This window comes from Anabrus simplex, chromosome 4 (assembly GCF_040414725.1).
Source record: "Anabrus simplex isolate iqAnaSimp1 chromosome 4, ASM4041472v1, whole genome shotgun sequence".
In the NCBI taxonomy this organism is placed as follows: domain Eukaryota; kingdom Metazoa; phylum Arthropoda; class Insecta; order Orthoptera; family Tettigoniidae; genus Anabrus; species Anabrus simplex.
Window position 1 is genome coordinate 419,817,007 of NC_090268.1, and position 21,778 is coordinate 419,838,784.

General features: G+C 41.4%; 1 long non-coding RNA gene across 1 annotated transcript in view; it reads left to right on the forward strand.

Moving 5' to 3' along the window:
- Positions 1 to 21,778, forward strand: part of LOC136872784 (uncharacterized) — a 644,810-nt gene that overhangs the window by 427,697 nt on the left and 195,335 nt on the right. The window contains exon 2 of the long non-coding RNA XR_010859987.2: positions 14,727 to 14,744. This is a non-coding gene — a long non-coding RNA (uncharacterized lncRNA). The remainder of the gene's footprint in view (positions 1 to 14,726; positions 14,745 to 21,778) is intronic.

The following is a 21,778-nucleotide window of genomic DNA, read 5'->3' on the forward strand; positions in this document are numbered from 1 at the left end:
CCTTCTCCATCCCTTCCAATCTTCGCAGCCCCTCCCCACCAAGGCCCCTGTTCAGCATAATAGGTGAGGCCACCTGGGCGAGGTACTGGTCATCCTCCCCAGTTGTTTCCCCGACCCAGGACCCTGCCCTTGAGGCGGTAGTGGTGGGATCCCTCACCGCGTCCGAGGGAAAACCCAACCCTGGGGGGCAAGCAGATTAAGAAAGAAAGAAATAATTGGTCAATTGCCAGATAACCTCCTAAGTAAGTCTTGAGTTCGGTGCAGGTACTGTGTTGGAAATAAAAGAGAGAACAGCGCACTCTGTGAAAAATAAATTTAACGTAATCGATCGTGTGAAGAATAGAATGTCAAAAGTGTATAATTTTGTTACAGTGAATCCGCAGGCTGTTTGCAGTCATCGATCGGGTCAGCAATGAAATGAATGAAACCCTCATGTAGCGACGAGGATAAGAATTGTGTCGGCTGCACGGCATGTCCTTAAGCTGTTCGGAATGGTATCAAACAGCCTTTGGATCCTCCCCTCGGGAAAGTTCGTCCACAGGCGTTGCAGCTGTCCCTCCAGATCCCGCACTGTCATCCCACACGTGTCCGATGATGGAGAGGTCCGGGAATCTTGCTGGCCACGGGAGGACCTCAACATGCTCTAGACAGTCCATAGACACACGTGCTATGTGCTATCCCAGGGTGCTGTGCCATGAGAGGCACGACGTGCGGACGCAGAATGTCTGTGACGTATCGCTGTGCCGTCAAAGTCTGCCGAAGCACTATTAGAGGTGACCTGAACGTTTATCCTATGGCTCCCCACACCATGACGTCAGGGATTACGCCTGTGTGTCTTTCCACAATATGGGCAGAATCTGCCCTCTGTCCTCGACGCCGACAAACCCGCACACGATGGTGTTTGTAGGTTATGGAGAAATGGGATTTATCGCTGAACATGGTACGACGCCAGTTGTCCTCTGTTCATGCCTCCCGGGCAAGGCATTTTTCCAAACGCAGGCGTTGGTGTTCTCGTGTCAATGACAACCGATGCATGGGGCGATAGGTCCCCAGTCCGGCGGATGCGAGTGGTCGGACACTGTACGGGAACTCACAGGATGTTGTAGAGTCTCCAGTACATGTTCGCGGATGGCGGGTGCCAAAGTTATGGCATCCCGCAATGCTTGGCGCACCATACGACGGTCCTCCCTCGGGGTTGTGTTTGTTGGTCGACCCGAACTTGCACGACGTGATTGGGTACCTGGGTGTACCCATTGAGACCAACATAGGGCCACTGTGACATCTGAATGGGCCACATACATACATACATACATACATTTATTGAACATAACAGGCGACTTCGCCCCTATACATGTTCACATGCAATAATAATAATAATAATAATAATAATAATAATAATAAAATGGATAATAATAATAATAATAATAATAGTAATAATAATAATAATAAGGATAATAATAATAAGAATAATTAGCAGTCATTAGCTGAAGCAGTTCACTCACTCAGTGTTCATCCAGTGTCCTTATTATGCTCTGTCACATTCTTGTTACTGACCTACACCTGATCCATGCTCAAACAACAACACTCAGCATTTCAGCACTTGCATACCAGCTAACTTTAAAACAAACAGACCATGCAATCCTGTCCTCTTACCCAACTCCACCTAACTAAGTACTCAGTCCCTATATTCCCTAATCCATTAGAATTTTAACATACTATCCCCTTCCCTTATACAGATAACTATTCCACCCCCCTATTCTCCTGCCCACCCTCTAACTCACTCTCCTTCATTTTACTCTCGCAGGCCTTTTTTGTCGCACAAAAATACCTGTTCAATTCACCCCCTTTTTCCCATTGTTTAATAATCCATCTCAGTATTGCGTTCTCATCCCCTCTCCCCAATATTTCCCGATGCTCGGCACTCAATAATCCATGTCTTAACCCCCTCGTTACCTCACAGTCTCTTAGCAAGTGAAACTCATCATTTACATCTCCACAAAGTACACACCTTGTCTTATCCCTCCCCTGTAACCAGCCTGTATTCCTTGGCAAACCTAAAAGCCACCACATCATCCCATATCGTTTTGACCTATCGACGTATCTAATATTCAACCCTGCTATCTCCTCTATTTTCGTCAAAACAGTCAGCGAATTTCTTAGTCTGCTTTCCCCCAATAATTTCTGCCTATGGATATCTCTAATTCTCCTTTCCAGTATATTCATCCCTCTCACTTCTGTCCTTGACCAAACCTCCCCCCACAGGTGTCTTAATCCTATCCTCTCCAAATATCCCTTTATTTTTTCTAACCATCCACCCTTATACATGCTCTTAAATTGCTGTACATATGCTGCCTGTAAAACTCTCCCACCTTCCTGTCTTTTTAAATTCATCCAGTATCTAACTATTCTTTTCACACCCTCTGATTCCAAATCCTCCCCACACATTAATTCCGCCCCTACATTTGCTGTACACCTCGGTAAGCCCATCACTAACTTAGCAAAACTACTAACAATCCTTCTTAGTTCCTCTCTTTTCTCATCCAGCCCCCAAACTTCTGCTCCGTATAATACCCTCCCAACGATTACCGACCTGAACACGAGTCTCAGTGTTTTATAACTGATCCCCGGGTACTTGAGTAGCAAATTTCTGACTGAGGCTAAGGCTGCCAATCCTCTATATTTCACTCTTTTGATCTGGTCACTCCAAGTTCCTTTATCATTAAAAATAACTCCTAGATATTCCAACTTCCTTACCTGTTCCAATCTTTCTCCCTGAATTACCCAATTCCCTTCTATCTTTCTTCTTTTGTCCACCTGTACTACCAATATTTTAAACTTATTTCCATTAATTTTCAATCCCCATTTCCTCGCAAATAGCGTCACTGACTCTAAGGCCCTATTCATCGCCCCTGAAGTAAGCGTCATCAATAACACATCATCCGCAAATATCAGTCCTGGTACTTCCATACCATTAATTACTGGTACAGCCCAATTTTCTGCCCCAAACCCCTCTAAAATATCGTTAATAAATAAAATAAACAATATTGGCGATAACTTGCATCCTTGTTTTAAACCCACCTTGGACTCTAATGGTCCACTCAGTCTCCCTTCTCCCAATTTTACACAAAACCTGACGTCCCTATATATTCCTTCCACTGCCCTCAACATCTTCTCCGAAATCCCTAACCTACCCAATTTCTCTAGTAGGGCCTCTCTATTCACCTTGTCAAAAGCTTTCTCAAAATCTATTGCTGCTACATAAACCGTGCTTCTAGCCATATTCTTATACTTTTCTAAAATAGTCTTTACTATCATTATATTATCCACTGTTCTTTTCTTTTTCCTAAATCCCCCTTGGTAATCTGTCAAAATTTCATTTTCTTCCGCCCACCCGCTTATTCTGTTCGCTAGCACCCCAGTATATATTTTACTCAAAGAATCCAACAGAGATATACCTCTATAACTGTTCACATTGTTCCTACTACCCTTCCCCTTGTATATAGGGCATATAATTCCTGTTTCCCATTCCTTAGGGTAATTTCCTCCCTCAAATATCCTATTGAATAGTTTAACCATGCCCTCTATCATTATCTCATTTTTACTAATTTCCTTCCAAAACTTGTTATTTATACCATTACACCCCCCGGCCGACTTCGCTCTGGCTCTGCTTATCACTCTCCGGATTTCCTCTCTTGTGATTTCTTTATCCAGGTCATAAATTGCCACTCCCCTATTCCTCCAAATTACTTCTTCTCCCGAACCTCTCCATCTATCACCCCCCTTTTTTCCTAGTAATTCATCAAAGTGCCTGACCCATTGCACTTCCTCAATACTCATTCTCTCTACATTCCTTCCACCCTTAATAATTCTATTAATCTTATCCCAAACTCTCTCAAAATTGTTTGTCTTGCAGTCATTATTTATGGCTTCCATTTGTTCCTCTAACCACGTCTTTTTTGTCTCAGAGATTTTCTTTTTATACTCCTTCCTCAATCTACAGAAAAACTCCCTTTCTTGGCTCCCACCTTTCCTTCTATATTCTCCTAACGCGTACATCACCTTCCTCCGCAATCCTTCACACTCCCTATTAAACCATTCTTCTCCCTCTTTCTTATTTCCTTTTCTAGCTTTCGCCTTCTGCGCTATCATCTTTATTGGATGTAGCAACAATTCCAAGGCTTTATCAGTATTATTCTCTTCTAACGCCCCTTCCCACCCATATTTCAGAAGATGTAGCTCCTCCTTTACTACCCTATTCCAATCCCGGCCCACCTTCTCTGTCCATTTATACTTATTATAACCACTCCCTCGTTTGTCATTTGTCTCATCTTCCTTCATTATACACTTCTCTTCCTCCCTTTTCAGCATAACCCTCACCGGGAAATGGTGTGATTCAATCCATTCTCCTATTTCCATACTTACAACTTCCTCAATCATCCCTTCTGAACTTAAAACCATATCTATCACACTACCCCCTTTCTCCGTAACATATGTCAATTTCCCCGTCCTGTCACCCTCTATCCACCCATTCAGAATATACAAATTTCCCACAGCACACATCTCTAGGAGCTTCTCTCCATAACTATTTGTAATTTTGTCCTCACTCCTTCTACTTTCCAACAAACACATTCCATCCTCCCTACTATAAACTGGGCTCTGTTCTCCTATTCTCGCGTTCCAATCCCCAAATAACAACATATCCTCCTCACCTGGATACATTCCCCTTATCCTACCAATATCCACCAATAACTCTTCAAAAAAATATTTATTTGCATATGCTGAATTACTAGGGTGGCAATAAACAAAAGCTAGATTTATTTTCTTCCCCCTTCCCTCACTCCCTCCCAAATTCAATCTCAGCCATATGGTTTCCATCATATCGGTCTCTATATCCTCTACTCTTTCACTAATTTCTTCCCTAATTAGAACTATCATCCCTCCTGGTGCTCGTCCCTTATTCCTCTCTTTTCTTCTATATTTATATTTTATCTCAAACCCCTTCCATGAAATCTCCCTCCCTGTTTCCAACCACGTCTCCAAGAGTGCCACAACATCAAAACTTTCAATTTCTTCCCGAACTTTCTTGTTTCCTAATTTGTTCCTTAATCCCTCAATATTCACACATCCTATCTTCCAATATAGTTATAGCTTTCCCTCCCTCCCTTCTAGGTCCCCCCCTCTATTCTTACTTCTAGTATTTATCGACCTCTCTTCCTCTGTATCCTCCATCCCTTTACGTACTTTTCCCCATATGTCTTTTAAGCTCTTACTTCTGACTTTACTCATAATTTTTTTACCTTCTTGTCGATCTGTCTCCTCTTGACCTTTCTTGTTCACTACACCACTGCACCCTGCTCTCACCCCTTCTTGCTGCTCACCCCCACCCACCCCCTCACTATTTTGGACTTCTGAATCCACCTTCCTTTGTCCTTTCTTGCTCACTGCACCTCTACACTCTACTCTCCCAGTTACTTGCTGCTCACTCTCACCGTCCACTTCACTATCTTGATCTTCTGTCTCCCGGCTGCACTGCCCATTTTCTTCCGAGATGCTCTGCTCTCCTGCCACGTCCCTCCTCCTCTTCTTTTCTTCTTTCTTCTTCCCATCTTGCCTTGTCCTCTCATCACCCTCAACCCTCTCGTTTTCGTCCATTTCCTTTAGCTTCGTCACTGAATGTACTCTAACCCATCGCCCGTTTGTCACCTCCAACCTCAGACCTCTTATTCGGGCCTTTAGCCCCTGGTTCCTCGCTCTCCAAAGGTGCCTATTCAAGATCTTCATATTTTCACTTCCTTCTCTTCCTATGTCTCCTTTCACCCCTATTTTCCGTCCTTGTAAATTCTTGCTGTTGCTTAACACAGATTCTGCCATTAAGGTTGAGAACACTTTAACCCTAATTGGCCTCCGGCCTTTGATTTTACCAACTCTCTCTACATCATCTATGTCTAACTCACTAAAGTTAATCTTCATTGCATCACGTATAACTTCCACCACCTTATATATCAGCTCAATCTTGAATGGGCCACATGCGAGGCAATTTGCACGATACGTCCAACCATCCTCATGCACTCCCACAATGCGGCCTCTGTCAAATGCTAGCAGTTGGTGGACAGGCTGTCTAACGTGTATGCGAGGCATCGCGGGTGCTTCGTACTGTGCGTAGTTCTCTCTGCACGTCATAACTCACAGCAGTTGACTGGTAACAACTTATCAACAACAGGACGGTGCCATCACAAATGCACTCTGGTTGGCGTTCTACACATTACAGATCCTTGTAAACCTAATTATTTACTCACACATCAATGGTATTCATGTATACCGAAATGGGATAATATTGGACCACTCCTTCTGGTTGCTTAACTTTTATTTCAGGTAGGGACTCTGCCACCTGGGCGACTGCTCTAAATACAGATCAGTGGTGATTTTCGGATCTTCCTTCACAGTGATCACTCCCTCAAATTTAGAAGGAACTCTATCGCATGTTGATGGGCTGAAAAGTTTGTGAAACTAACAAAGAATCACTTAAAAATATGGCTTCTAAATGTAACGGTTCAAATCCCGTTACAAAGTGATATCTGTATTATTATTATTATTATTATTATTATTATTATTATTATTATTATTATTATTATTATTATTATTATGTCCATAGTATTATTATTTTATATGTGAAATTACTATTATTGTGTTATAATTATTATTCAATTCAATTCTGCAATGCTTGTCGCTTGCGTGATTGTAGTTAAATGTATGCATATATACGTGTATGTAGATTAGAACTAAATACATGTACAGTAAAGAATTGTTATATATCAGATGCTGGATGTTACATTGTTACATTGTGCAATATTGCTGGCGATTCTGCCAAGTCATCGCTACGTCATGGCTACGTCATCGTGAGCATTTAGCGATGTGCTGAGATACTCAGGCCGCCCCGGGGGATTTCACCATTGTTGTAATATTTGTCGCGAGGTGGGAGTATATTATAGTTATTTCTGGAGATTACGTAGGTGCGTCAACCTACGCCTATATAAGGTGGCTGCATATTGTAGCGACAGTCATTATTCTACTGGAAGGAGAGGCACAGTTGGCCATTAAGTGAACGAAATGGAGTGGCCTCAGTCAGTCAACGGGAGTCATTATTCAATTGGAAACAGAGGCCTAAATCGGTCAGTCAACGACAGTCAACGAGTGCGAACGAGATGGAGAAGACTCAATGGGCCATTAGTCGTTGGTCATTGAGAGAGTGAGGCCAAAGTTTGTCGGTCTCTTAGTTGAAGATACGGACGGGAAGACTTGCAATGAGGTCATACAGTGCAGACTTACACAGAAGTCATATGATATGGAGAAGAAGCAGTCACATGGATACATCACCAAATTAGGCGTGACACATCTACAGTAAACACCAGATCTAAGGAATACGTCGTAATTACACTCAAAGTGTTGAAGGTACAGTCAAGTGAAACAGTGAGGGATATATTTCGTATAAATTGTTAAATGTCCGGTCAAGAAGAATTCAAATTCATGCCTAGTTTATTTCAGTTGCAATGTCACAATGTCATATTCTCATCTGTTTTAATCGCAGCAGTTCTCACTATTTTATTGAAGTTATTTAAAGAATATATTTTCTTTTATCAAATGAATTCGTAGTATTATTTCAATGACAGTAAAATATCTTAACCTCAAAATTAATGGGGAAACCGAACGCCAATCTCCTTTTCCCAGAACTTTTATGGTATGTTGTCAAAAGTAAGCTTATTACCCCACAACCTAGAGATAGTCAAGATTCTCATTCTATTATTGCTGCACTGAGTGGTAGCTGGCGACCTTCAAATAACGTACGTGTAAGTAAGCAGGTAAGAAGTAAGTGTGAGTACAAGGTTCGACGATTGTGTATCTTATTTAATGAATATTAATTTTCATATTTTTCAATGTAAATGCAGTTTTATAATGTTAAAAGGATAGTCAGAGAGTTAATGAACAATATCATAAACAAACCCTGTTAATCCAGCACCATCGCTTGGCTGTATATAGTATTAGTATTAGTATTAGTATTTATTTATGAACAAACAGGCTTTCCGCCCCATTACATGTTCACATAGCAATAAGACACAATATTAATAATTATAATAAAAAAATTAATAATAATAATAATAATAATAATAAAAATAATAATAAAATAATGATAATAATAATATAATACATAATTCTGTAGCAGTCCTCGGCTCGAGGATCCAGCAAACTCATCACTTGTCCTTATGCCTACAGCAACTTTCGTCACATTCCTTTTCCCTGACCTACTCCCGATCAATACCAAAACATCGACAGTCAGCACTTACATTCTAACCAGCCATAACACAAACAAAAGTCCTCCACGTTCACAACAATAAATAACACAATCCTAACCCAGCAGAAAATCGTAATAACTTACAATCAAATTTCAACACTGGTCTCCCTCCACACTTACCTTAAATACCACTTTTATTTCAATGCATTACTACCTCTCATGTTGCAACTTGACCATTATTTAGCCATGCTTGATCTCATTTTAAAACCCAAGCCATGCTCAGCATTACATTTGCTATCGCAACCACCACTCATTCCGTGTCCTTGTGGATTCAGCACATACGTCATCTTCATTGTCCTCTAACTTACTCTCTGTCCAAACCATAACAACCAACATTCCGCAATTGCCCTTCAATCCATCATACACTACATTTACCAACCCGCACTTAATATAATCATCTCTCCAACTCCAAAAGTTTCAGCAATAAATTAAACCATCTCATTACCAAACCATCTTCGCCTATACCAACACTTCTCCCACACCACATTTTTTTTTTTTTTTTGATAAATCTAAACTAATTCAGCAATAAATAAACCATCTACATACCAACTCCCGGATTCAGATACCACCTCTTATCCACAATTTCCATTCCAGATCCACCTCATATACCTTCCACAATACACCACTAAATCTAAATTTACAACATCTCAGATTTACAAAATAACACCGCTTAACACCGCTTCTCACCATATTTCAACCATAGTCCTCAATAACTGCGACCATTTTATACCACCACTTCTCCAACACCTCATTTCAGCAATATGACACATCTTACATTAATCGTATCTAGATACCAGGCCATCTTCACCTTAAAATACCAAACACTCATATACCATCTCTTCACCAACACCACATTCCAATCTCTACCATCCAAAACTCTTGTCCCTCTTAACACTCACTTAGTTAGCATTAAATAAACCTCCTAACCAACCAAAAGCTAATACAGCTACCCTTCAATACCAACACATCGCTTCATATACCACCTCTCAATCTCATACCACACTATCATGCTATCCTCTCTCTTATATACATCAACAATAAATATACCACTTCACCATTGCCACATTTCGGCCTTCACAAATAATTACCATCATAACCTAATAAATTTACAGTGAATAACAATTACTGACATATCGTAAGACTTACCAATCAGCGTCAACTCCAAATATCACAATAAATATATCACTTAAATTATTTACCATATTTCAGTCTTCACAAATAGTTACCATCCTAGCCTAATAAAATTTACAATGAATAACAATTACTGACATATCATAAAACAAACAGACCATGCCATCCTGTCCTCTTACCCAACTCCCCTAACTAAATACTCATTCCCTATATACACTAAACCATTAAAATTTTAACCTACTATCTCCTTCCCTTATACAGATAACTATTCTACCCCCCTATTCCCCTGCCCACCCTCTAACTCACTCTCCTTCATTTTACTCTCGCAGGCCTTTTTTGTCGCACAAAAATACCTGTTCAATTCACCCCCTTTTTCCCATTGTTTAAGAATCCATCTCAGTATTGCGTTCTCATCCCCTCTCCCCAGTACTTCCCGATTCTCGGCACTCAATAATCTATGTCTTAACCCCCTCGTTCCCTCACAGTCTCTTAGCAAGTGAAACTCATCATTCACATCTCCACAAAGTACACACCTTGTCTTATCCCTGCCCTGTAACCAGCCCTTATTCCTTGGCAGACCTAAAAGCCACCACATCATCCCATATCGATTTGACCTATCAACGTATCTAATATTCAACCCTGCTATCTCCTCTATTTTCGTCAAAACAATCAGCGAATTTCTTAGTCTGCTTTCCCCCAATAATTTCTGCCTATGGATATCCCTAATTCTCCTTTCTAGTATTTTCATCCCTCTCACTTCTGTCTTTGACCAAACCTCCCCCCACAGGTGCCCTAATCCTATCCTCTCTAAATATCCTTTTATCTTTTCTAACCATCCACCCTTATACATGCTCTTAAATTGCTGTACATATGCAGCCTGTAAAACTCTCCCACCTTCCTGTCTTTTTAAATTCATCCAATATCTAACTATTCTTTTCACACCCTCTGATTCCAAATCCTCCCCACACATTAATTCCGCCCCTACATTTGCTGTACACCTCGGTAAGCCCATCACTAACTTAGCAAAACTACTAACAATCTTTCTTAGCTCCTCTCTTTTTTCATCCAGCCCCCAAACTTCTGCTCCGTATAATACCCTCCCCACTATTACCGACCTGAACACGAGTCTCAGTGTTTTATAACTGATCCCCGGGAACTTGAGTAGCAAATTTCTGACTGAGGCTAAGGCTGCCAAGCCTCTATATTTCATTCTTTTGATCTGGTCACTCCAAGTTCCTTTATCATTAAAAATAACTCCTAGATATTCCAGCTTCCTTACCTGTTCCAATCTTTCTCCCTGTATTACCCAATTCCCTTCCATCTTCCTTCTTTTGTTCACCTGTACTATCAATATTTTAGACTTATTTCCATTAATTTTCAATCCCCATTTCCTCGCAAATAGCATCACTGACTCTAAGGCCCTATTCATCGCCCCTGAAGTTAACGTCATCAATAACACATCATCCGCAAATATCAGTCCTGGCACTTCCAAACCATTAATTACCGGTACAGCCCAATTTCCTGCCCCAAACCCCTCTAAAATATCGTTTATAAATAAAATAAACAGTATGGGCGATAACTTGCAGCCTTGTTTTAAACCCACCTTGGACTCCAATGGTCCACTCATTCTCTCTTCTCCCAATTTTACACAAAACCTGACGTCCCTGTATATTCCTTCCACTGCCCTCAACATCTTCTCCGAAATCCCTAGCCTACCTAATTTCTCTCGTAGGGCCTCTCTATTTACCTTATCAAAAGCTTTCTCAAAATCTATTGCTGCTACATAAACCGTACTTCTATTCATATTCTTATACTTTTCTAAAATAGTCTTTACTATCATTATATTATCCACTGTTCTTTTCTTTTTCCTAAATCCCCCTTGGTAATCTGTCAAAATTCCATTTTCTTCCGCCCACCCACTTATTCTGTTCGCTAGCACCCCCGTATATATTTTACTCAGAGAATCCAACAGAGATATACCCCTATAACTGTTCACATCGTTCCTACTACCCTTTCCCTTGTATATAGGGCATATAATTCCTGTTTCCCATTCCCTAGGGTAATTTCCTCCCTCGAATATCCTATTGAATAGTTTCACCATGCCCTCTATCATTATCTCATTTTTACTAATTTCCTTCCAAAACTTATTATTTATACCATTACACCCCCCGGCCGACTTCGCTCTGGCTCTACTTATCACTCCCCGGATTTCCTCTCTTGTGATTTCTTTATCCAAGTCATAAATTGCCACTCCCCTATTACTCCAAATTACTTCTTCTCCCGAACCTCTCCATCTATCACCCCCCTTTTTTCCTAGTAATTCCTCGAAGTGCCTGACCCATTGCACTTCCTCAATACTCGTTCTCTCCATATTCCTTCCACCCTTAATAATTCTATTAATCTTATCCCAGACTCTCTCAAAATTGTTAGTCTTGCAGTCATTATTTATGGCTTCCATTTGTTCCTCTAACCACGTCTTTTTTGTCTCAGAAATTTTCTTTTTATACTCCTTCCTCAATCTACAGAAAAACTCCCTTTCTTGGCTTCCACCTTTCCTTCTATATTCTCCTAAAGCGTCCATCACCCTCCTCCGCAATCCTTCACACTCCCTATTAAACCATTCTTCTCCCTCTTTCTTATTTCCTTTTCTAGCTTTCACCTTCTGCGCTATCATCTTTATTGGATGTAGCAACAATTCCAAGGCTTTATCAGTATCATTCTCTTCTAACGCCCCTTCCCACCCATATTTCAGAAGATGTAACTCCTCCTTTACTACCCTATTCCAATCCCGGCCTACCTTCTCTGTCCATTTGTACTTATTATAACCCCTCCCTCGTTTATCCTTTGTCTCATTTTCCTTCATTGTACGCTTCTCTACCTCTCTTTTCAGCATAACCCTCACCGGGAAATGGTGTGACTCAATCCAATCTCCTATTTCCATACTTACAACTTCCTCAATCATCCCTTCCGAGCTCAGAACCATATCTATCACACTACCCCCTTTCTCCGTAACATATGTCAATTTCCCCGTCCTGTCACCCTCTATCCACCCATTCAGAATATACAAGTTTCCCACAGCACACATCTCTAGGAGCTTCTCTCCATAACTATTTGTAATTTTGTCCTCACTCCTTCTGCTTTCTAACAAACACATTCCATCCTCCCTACTATAAATTGGGCTCTGTTCTCCTATTCTCGCGTTCCAATCCCCAAATAACAACATATCCTCCTCCCCTGGATACATTCCTCTTATCCTACCAATATCCACCAATAACTCTTCAAAAAAATATTTATTTGCATATTCTGAATTACTAGGATGACAGTAAACAAAAGCTAGATTTATTTTCTTCCTCCGTCCCTCTCTCTCTCCCAAATTCAATCTCAGCCATATGGTTTCCATCATATCGGTCTCTATATCCTCTACTCTTTCACTAATTTCTTCCCTAATTAGAACTATCATCCCTCCTGGTGCTCGTCCCTTATTCCTCTCTTTTCTTCTATATTTATATTTTATCTCAAACCCCTTCCATGTAATCTCCCTCCCTGTTTCCAACCACGTCTCTAAGAGTGCCACAACATCGAAACTTTCAATTACTTCCCTAACTTTCTTGTTTCCTAATTTGCTCCTTACTCCTTCAATATTCACACATCCTATCTTCCAAAATTGTTATAACTTTCCCTCCCTCCCTTCTAGGTCTCCCACTCTATTCTTACTTCTAGTATTTATCGACCTCTCTCCCTCTGTCTCCTCCATCCCTTTACGTACTTTTCCCCATATGTCTTTTAAGCTCTTACTCCTGACTTTACTCATAAGTTTTTTACCTTCTTGTCGATCTGTCTCCTCTTGACCTTTCTTTTTCGCTACACCACTGCACCCTGCACTCACCTCTTCTTGCTGCTCACCCCCACTCTCCCCCTCACTATTTTGGACTTCTGAATCCATCTCCCTTTGTCCTTTCTTACTCACTGCACCACTACACTCTCCTCTCCCAGTTTCTTGCGGTCCACTCTCACCGTCCACTTCACTATCTTGGTCTTCTGTCTCCCGGCTGCACTGCCCATTCTCTTCCGAGATGCCCTGCTCTCCTGCCACGTCCCTCCTCCTCTTCTTTTCTTCTTTCTTCTTCCCATCTTGCCTTGACCTCTCACCACTCTCAACCCTCTCGTTTTCGTCCATTTCCTTTAGCTTAGAAACTGAATGAACTCTGACCCATCGCCCGTTCGTCACCTCCAACCTCAGACCTCTTATTCGGGCCTTTAGCCCCTGGTTCCTCGCTCTCCAAAGGTGCCTATTCAAGATCTTCGCGTTTTCACTTCCTTCTCTTCCCATGTCTCCTTTCACCCCTATTTTCCGCCCTTGTAAATTCTTGCTGTTTCTTAACACAGAATCTGCCATTAGGGTTGAGAACAATGTAACCCTAATTGGCCTCCGACCTTTGATTCTACCAACTCTCTCTACATCATCAATGTCTACCTCACTAAAGTTTACCTTCATAACATCACGTATAGCTTCCACCACCTTAAATATCAGCTCAATCTTGCTCTCTCTCGCCCCTTCCTCAATTCCATATAAAAATATGGCTTTTTTCAATCTCTCCTGCCTGTACCCCTCCGCTTCTTTCTTCATCTTCATCACCTCGTCTTTCAGATGCTTCACTTCCCCTCTCAATAACTCGATTTCTTTCTCGTTATTGACCACTCTCCTGCTCGATTCCTCTGTCTTCGTTTCAAGCCATTTCTTCATGTTCCCTATCTCCCTTCTCTGCTCCTCCATCATGTCCTTTATTTCCTGCACCTTATCCCATTGACACTTTTCCTGCATCACTTCACTTACAACCACCCTGAGTGCGGCCAAATCCTCTGCGCTAAATTTTCCACTGGTATTTGGGCCTGGGTTCACTTCCACCCCCCCAATAACCAGTAACACTGCTATCACTGTCACCACCAGCACCGCTTCACTCATTTTCAATCCGTCCGTCACCAATCCATTCCTGACCTCCTTCTTCTGCCTTGCCTGCCATTTCCCAATAGCGGCCCGGTACTGTTCAATGCCAACCATGTTTACAGCACGCACTTCGCTACGCAACCTCTCTCCTCGACTGCTCGAGCTAGACTGTGTGGTTGGCTGTATATAGCGTGCAGGTCTTATAATTTAGAGTAATATTTATATATTTGTTAGCATGTTATTGATACTACATTTTTTATGAAACATCAATTTTATTGACTGTGACTTTTCTCTCTTTTGCAGGCAGATCTCTGGAAGAAGGTGAGCTACGTCTTCCAAAGTGGCATTTTATGTTAGCTATTTTCTTTAATGGTGAGTATTGGTGTTCAGTGTGGTCTAGTTCTAGGGACGCTGTTTCGGAACTAGGCTCAGTGTGCCATCCTAATATTTGTTCTCAGTGAGGGGACAAATTCTCCCCTTCCAAAAGTCTGCTCAGAGGTACCGTGGCGATGGTGTGAACCATGGACCTCAAACAAGCAAGCAAGCTTGTCATTTTCGGTGAATTTTGACATGAATATTGAGATGACTAGTATTAGGTAGAGTGCTAACCATTCCAAAAATCCCAAATTCTATGACCGAAACTCAAACCATGGCCGCTTTGGTGCGACGATGTCCACTCGGAGAAAGCAAATGAAAGCCGATGGATCCGTAACAACATGTTACTCCGTTTGTAAAACAGTCACATTCAAAATATTAAGAACCGGTTAAAACGCCATACAAGCTGCACCCCTAGGAGCAGAAGAATTTTAAGATAGTTTGCCTTGTAGACTATACATGATTAGAAACCCTTTTTCTCCGGGAAAACGAATTGCCCATATATATTCGTCGCAGACATGTAGAAAGTAATCACCAAATTTTGGTGAAAATGGCACAAGGCCCTCAATCACCTGTCATTCAGAACTCAATCAAAGCTCACTTAAGATTGTGCTATGGAACTAGAGAAAAAATAGTAAGTTAGCCACAATGTCTATGTCGAAAACAATTTTATTCAAATTTCTTATACACTCATATGTGGTAATAGGATGGCTGTGACCCAGCTACTATACTGTAATTACTTACAAGCACATAGAAACAGTGATATATTTAACAAATCTTGTTGACATCACTTGCGACGATTTTTATGTTCTTAACAAAGTCCGTTCCATCTCTGTAGGGCAAGGGCCTCCTCTCATCCGGCAAGGACAGTTCAGCAGGATTCGCTGGGTGAGCTAATGCCTGTGAGTTTGATTATCCTCTTACGGTTGGATTCTAACTTTTAAAATACTAAATAATCGCACATTACCTTCAGTCCTTAATAATTAACTTAACCGTAACAGTGCTTCCTTCTTCACCGGGCGAGTTGGCCGTGCATTTAGAGGCGCGCAGCTGTGGGCTTGCATCCGGGTGATAGTGGGTTCGAACCCCAGCCCTGCAGATGATTTTCCGAGGTTTCCCAATTTCACACCAGGCAAATGCTGGGGCTGTACCTTACTTAAGGCTACGGCCGCTTCCTTCCTACTCCTAGCCCTTTCCTATCCCATCGTCGCCTTAAGACCTATCTGTGTTGGTGCGACTTAAAGCAGATAGCTCCTTTCTCTTTATTTATGTTGACTATCATTCATTTCTATTCCAGTTACAATAATGCTTCTTTCTTCTTAAAAATATTCACTTATTATTAATTTCTATTCTAATTACCATAAACTTAAAAAAAAGAACTCTTTCCACTTAAACCTGTCCATAACAATCCTTGTCCACTGAGCATCAGCTTCCACTTCCGTGAATTCTTGAAACCATCTTCGGCGCGGATACCCTTTGCTCCTTTTCCCTATCACCTGCCATGATGCATCCTGACCACGTGTCTGTCCCAGCTCCATCTGGGAACCTCGCTTTGGTGGCTGCATCTTCCAAACCGCTCCTCCTTCGTCTTAATTCCTCGTTCCTCACTTTCTCTTAGATGCCCGTTATTCTTCTCTCAATTTTCCGTTGGCATACCTCTATCATCCGTATTTGTCCTTTAGTGAATGCCCAATTCTGACACCAACAGAGAAGAACTTAGATGACAAAGGTTTCCAGGATTTACACCACACAAAAGTTCTGTAAATGTCAAGGACTTAATATGAAAGAGGATTTGCTGTAGTACTATGATTCTACTCGAGAATAAGTTGGGATATCCACCGCAAACTGATGGCATGGGTCACTTAATAATAATCAATATGAATGGCCGAAACCTAGAAGATTCTGAACCGTTAATCAATCAATCAATCAATCAATCAATCAATCAATCAATCAATCAATCAATCAATCAATCAATCAATCAATCAATCAATCAATCAATCAATCAATCAATCAATCAATCAATCAATCAATCAATCAATCAATCAATCAATCAATCAATCAATCAATCAATCAATCAATCAATCAATCAATCAATCGCCACTTATCTGCATTTAGAGATGTTGCCCAGGAGGCAGACCTGTATACGTTGTATTTCCTTTCACGATTTCAAGGAAGTTGGAAAATTATTGAACAACTCCTTTGATAAGTTATTCCAATCCGTAATTCCTCTTCCTATAAATTAATATTTGTCCTGCTGAGCGAGTTGGCCGTGCGGTTAGGGACGCGCAGCTGTGAGCTTGCATCCGTGAGATTTGGGTTCGAAGCCTACTGTTGGCAACTCTGAAGATGGTTTTCCGTGGTTTCCCACTTTCACACCAGTCAAATGTTGGGGCTGTACCTGAATTAAGGCTACGACACCTTCTTTCCAACTCGTAGGACTTTCCTCTCCCATTGTCACCATAAGGCCCATCTGTGTCGGTGTGACGTACGGACACTTGTAAAAGAAAAATTGTCCTTTTGAATTCCAACGTTATCTTCATATTAAGATCATTCCTACTTTTAAAAATCGCCCACTATTAACATTTCAGACCTTCTCTCCACTAGCAGCGCTAGTATTTTCGAACAAAGCAATACGGACATGTTAGAAATGAATAAGAAGAAAGGGATGGTGACGGCTGAAGGTGATAAGATCAAACTGGTTAATACTGTGGAAGTAAACAAGTCATTTATATTTTTGATGCCTGGCTCCTAAGAAATCTTGCTGGCTTCTTGATATCTGTCTGGTTTGTCCAGCCCTATCGATACTGTAAGTTTCGGTCGATCAAAATTGTTTGCAAGTACTTCAGCGAGGCAATTCAAGCAGCTCTGAACCAGTGTGATTCATTTTAATGCAATTTATCCAACCCGACGATTTCACTCAGAACAAACAAGTCTAGCTAGGTATAAGAAATGTTGAACACAAAGGAACAGATTAAAACCGGTAATCCTCTTAAATAAATAACTACATACTTCTTAAGATTTACCTACTGAAGCAGATTTTATCTAGACTTTACTGCGGTTAGAAAAGTTAAATTTGCAGCATATTTTATTCATGTACACAAGTTTTAATGAGGTAGCGCCAGCTGAGAGTCCTTGTGTGAGACTGCAGAATGTGTACACACTGCAGGTCAAACTTGCAAACTGAAATTTTATACTGCAGTCTAATATCGTACTATTGAACAAAAATGAGCAAACGCTAGTGACTCTGCAGAAAAGAAAGGATCATGATTCCAAGGTACCTGGACGAAATTGCAGTGAGTCTCTAAGGTTTACTTGTTGCCTTAGAAACACTTGACCTCAAATTTTCCGAGATGAGCCTCTGTAGGATCAGTCCCAACTACGAGGACGCCCTATACCAGACATGGCAGTATACTGATTTGTATATTACATTTTGTAAAGCATAGGTAATCCCATAACTTTGTAACAATCAAGCTACTAGCGTCACGTTACTGTCTTAACAGTATTCTAATAAACTTCAAGTGCTTGAAACTGGTGATTCGCCCACTATAGCGCTATTAGCGATATTACCACCTGTCATACAGCACGTTGTGGAGGATCTTGGAACTACGCCAGCTGTCACACAGTGCATAGCGAAACATCATGGAACTATTTAAAACAAAATTATACAGTATTATAAGATGAAAATAAATAAATCCAAAACAAAAGTAATGGAGTGTAGTCGAGCGAAATCAAGTAGCCATGATCGTGACTAATAATTATGGTGTAGGCTAGAGGTTGAGTTGAATTAAATGTCGAATGTCAACTAATGCATAATGCCAAGAGTAATTAAGCTAATAAACAGAAGAACGTATAATTAGCCTATCCACCTGGGGATTGTAAGTTAACTACATTTATAACACTGCAAATAAATCCAAATATTATATTTTAAACCTCCCTCTTAGTGGAAATGCAAGTGAGTGTATTATTTTCAAAAGAGCTGAGAGTGGCAGTTCATACGATTCCTTCAGTGACCCATGGCTAGGGTGACCAGATTCAAATATACAAAAAGGAGAAGACATAGGAATCCTCCAGTGAGAGTCTGAATTTAGACTTATATAGTTTAATTTTCACATACATAAACACAATTTATTAATTTCCATATTATACAGTAAATTCTTTCTTTCTTTCTTTCTTTCTTAATCTGTTTAACCTTCAAGGTTGGTTTTCCCTTCGGACTCAGCGAGGGATCCCACCTCTACCGCCTTAAGGGCAGTGTCCTGGAGTGTGAGACGTTGGGTCAGGGGATACAACTGGGTGAAGGACGAGTTCCTCGCCCAGGCGGCTTCACCTATGCTGAACAGGGGCCTTATGGGGGATGGAAAGTTTGGAGGGAATAGACAAGGAAGAGGGAAGGCCTTAAGTTAGGTACCATCCCAGCATTTGCCCGGAGGAGAAGCGGGAAACCACGGACAACCACTTCGAGGACGGTTGAGGAGCGAATCGAACGCCCCTCTACTCAGTTGACCTCCCGAGGCTGAGTGGACCCCGTTCCAGCCCTCGTACCACTTTTCAAATTTCGTGGTGGAGCCTGGAATCGAACCCGGGCCTCCGGGGGTGGCAGCTAATCACACTAACCACTACACCACAGAGACGGACCAGTAAATTATAACAAAAATTAAACAATGAAACTAATTTACACGCCTTGCTGGTACTTTTCTGAGATTCAGTTGCCTTTAGGAGTTTTGGCGCGTCTAACGTATACGGTGTGTAGTCCTCAGCCCGAAGGTTGGTTGGATCATCAACAGCTCCGCTATCAGCTGCCATAGATGGCCTAGGCATCTATGAAGAGGTGTACTTGGGAAATGAGGAGTGAGGGAGTTCCCCGTTGCTTTCCTCACCGAGCCAGAAGTTGCTGTTACATGTCAGTCTGCCAAGCCCACTGAAATGCATACACCAACCGACCCTACGAGCAACATTTTCACACCATTCATAGCAGGGACTGGCTAATAAGGAATGGCATTACTAGCATCACTCATACCTCAGTCAATTTTATTTTGTCAAAACCAAGGGTAAAGCTGAGACAGATCAATGAAAGTAAAAAAAAAAAAAAAAAAAAAAATTAAAAAAATGCTCTAGCCCATACCAGAAGACATAGTGCACTGTAAACACCAGGTACCGCCAGCAAAGGCCCAACATATACAGTGCACATGTAAATTCGTTTACATTATATTGAACCATTAAGAGGATTTCTATTTTGAAACGCTTCCTATTATCAGTCCATTGTGCTGAGATCAATGAAAATACTTTCTACATTTGCATTGTGCCCTGGAATAGAAACAAGTATTTTGCTAGTTTTAATAACTCTGAACTAAAATCCAGACGATCTCATGTCGCTTGTCACGTTGTCAGCTGTCGCACGAAAATATAGCAGAGTTCAGATGGGGTACTGCTGAGAGACAAGCATGCAGTATACATAATGGTAAATAGCGTCTATGTTCATAATGCAAGGCATGCACAGAAAAATCGCATGTACTGTATACCCATAATCACATTTCTATATATCGATACAATGTTGTTGTTTGAGTCATCAGTCCATGGACTGGTCTGATGCAACTCTCCATGCCACCCTATTCTGTGCTAACCTTTTCATTTCTACGTAACTATTGCATCCTACATCTGCTCTAATCTGTTTGTCATATTCATACCTTGGTCTACCCCTACCGTTCTTGCCACCTACACTTCCTTCAAAAACCAACTGAACAAGTCCTGGGTGTCTTAAGATGTGTCCTATCATTTTATCTCTTCTTCTCGTCAAATTTAGCCAAATCGATCTCCTCTCACCAATTCGATTCAGTATCTCTTCATTCGTGATTCGATCTATCCATCTCACCTTCAGCATTCTTCTGTAACACCACATTTCAAAAGCTTCTATTCTCTTTCTTTCTGAGCTAGTTATCGTCCATGTTTCACTTCCATACAATGCCACGCTCCACACAAAAGTCTTCAAAAACATCTTTCTAATTCCGATATCAATGTTTGAAGTGAGCAAATTTCTTTTCTTAAGAAAGCTTTTCCTTGCTTGTGCTAGTCTGCATTTTATGTCCTCCTTACTTCTGCCATCGTTGGTTATTTTACTACCCAAGTAACAATATTCATCTATTTCCTTTAAGACTTCGTTTCCTAATCTAATATTTCCTACATCACCTGCCTTCGTTCGACTGCACTTATTAATTTTCATCTTGTACTCCTTACCCAAGACTTCATCCATACCATCCAGCAACTTCTCGAGATCTTCTGCAGTCTCAGATAAAATAACAATATCATCGGCAAATCTCAAGGTTTTGATTTCCTCTCCTTGGACTGTGATTCCCTTTCCAAATTTCTCTTTGATTTCCTTTACTGCCTGTTCTATGTAAACATTGAAAAGGAGAGGGGACAAACTGCAGCCTTGCCTCACTCCTTTCTGGATTGCTGCTTCTTTTTCAAAGCCCTCGATTCTTATCACTGCAGACTGATTTTTATACAGGTTGTAGATAATTCTTCGTTCTCGGTATCTGATCCCTATCATCTTCAGAATCATAAATAGCCTGGTCCAATCAACATTATCGAATGCCTTTTCTAGATCTACGAATGCCATGTACGTGGGCTTGTACAATATCTCCTTTGATAGCCGGACCCCAGACCAGTGTATCCTGTTGTAGGGCTGGGTGGCGTGCGATAGTCAAGGCAGGATCCCCACGCTGGCCTGGACGTCTCCAAACACGTCTGCGATTGTCGTCAGGGCACTGTTGGAAACGGGACTCGTCACTAAAGACTATACATCCCAAGTCAGCGCAGTTCCACGTTGCTCGAGCGCGGCACCACTGTATTATGGCTTGACGGTGAACAGGCGTGACTGGTAAGCGGCGTAACGGGCGGCGCGAGCGCAAATTTATCTCGCACAGGCGTCTGGACACATGTGTGCGGGTCACACGCTGACGACTCCGGTGCTGTGACAGCTG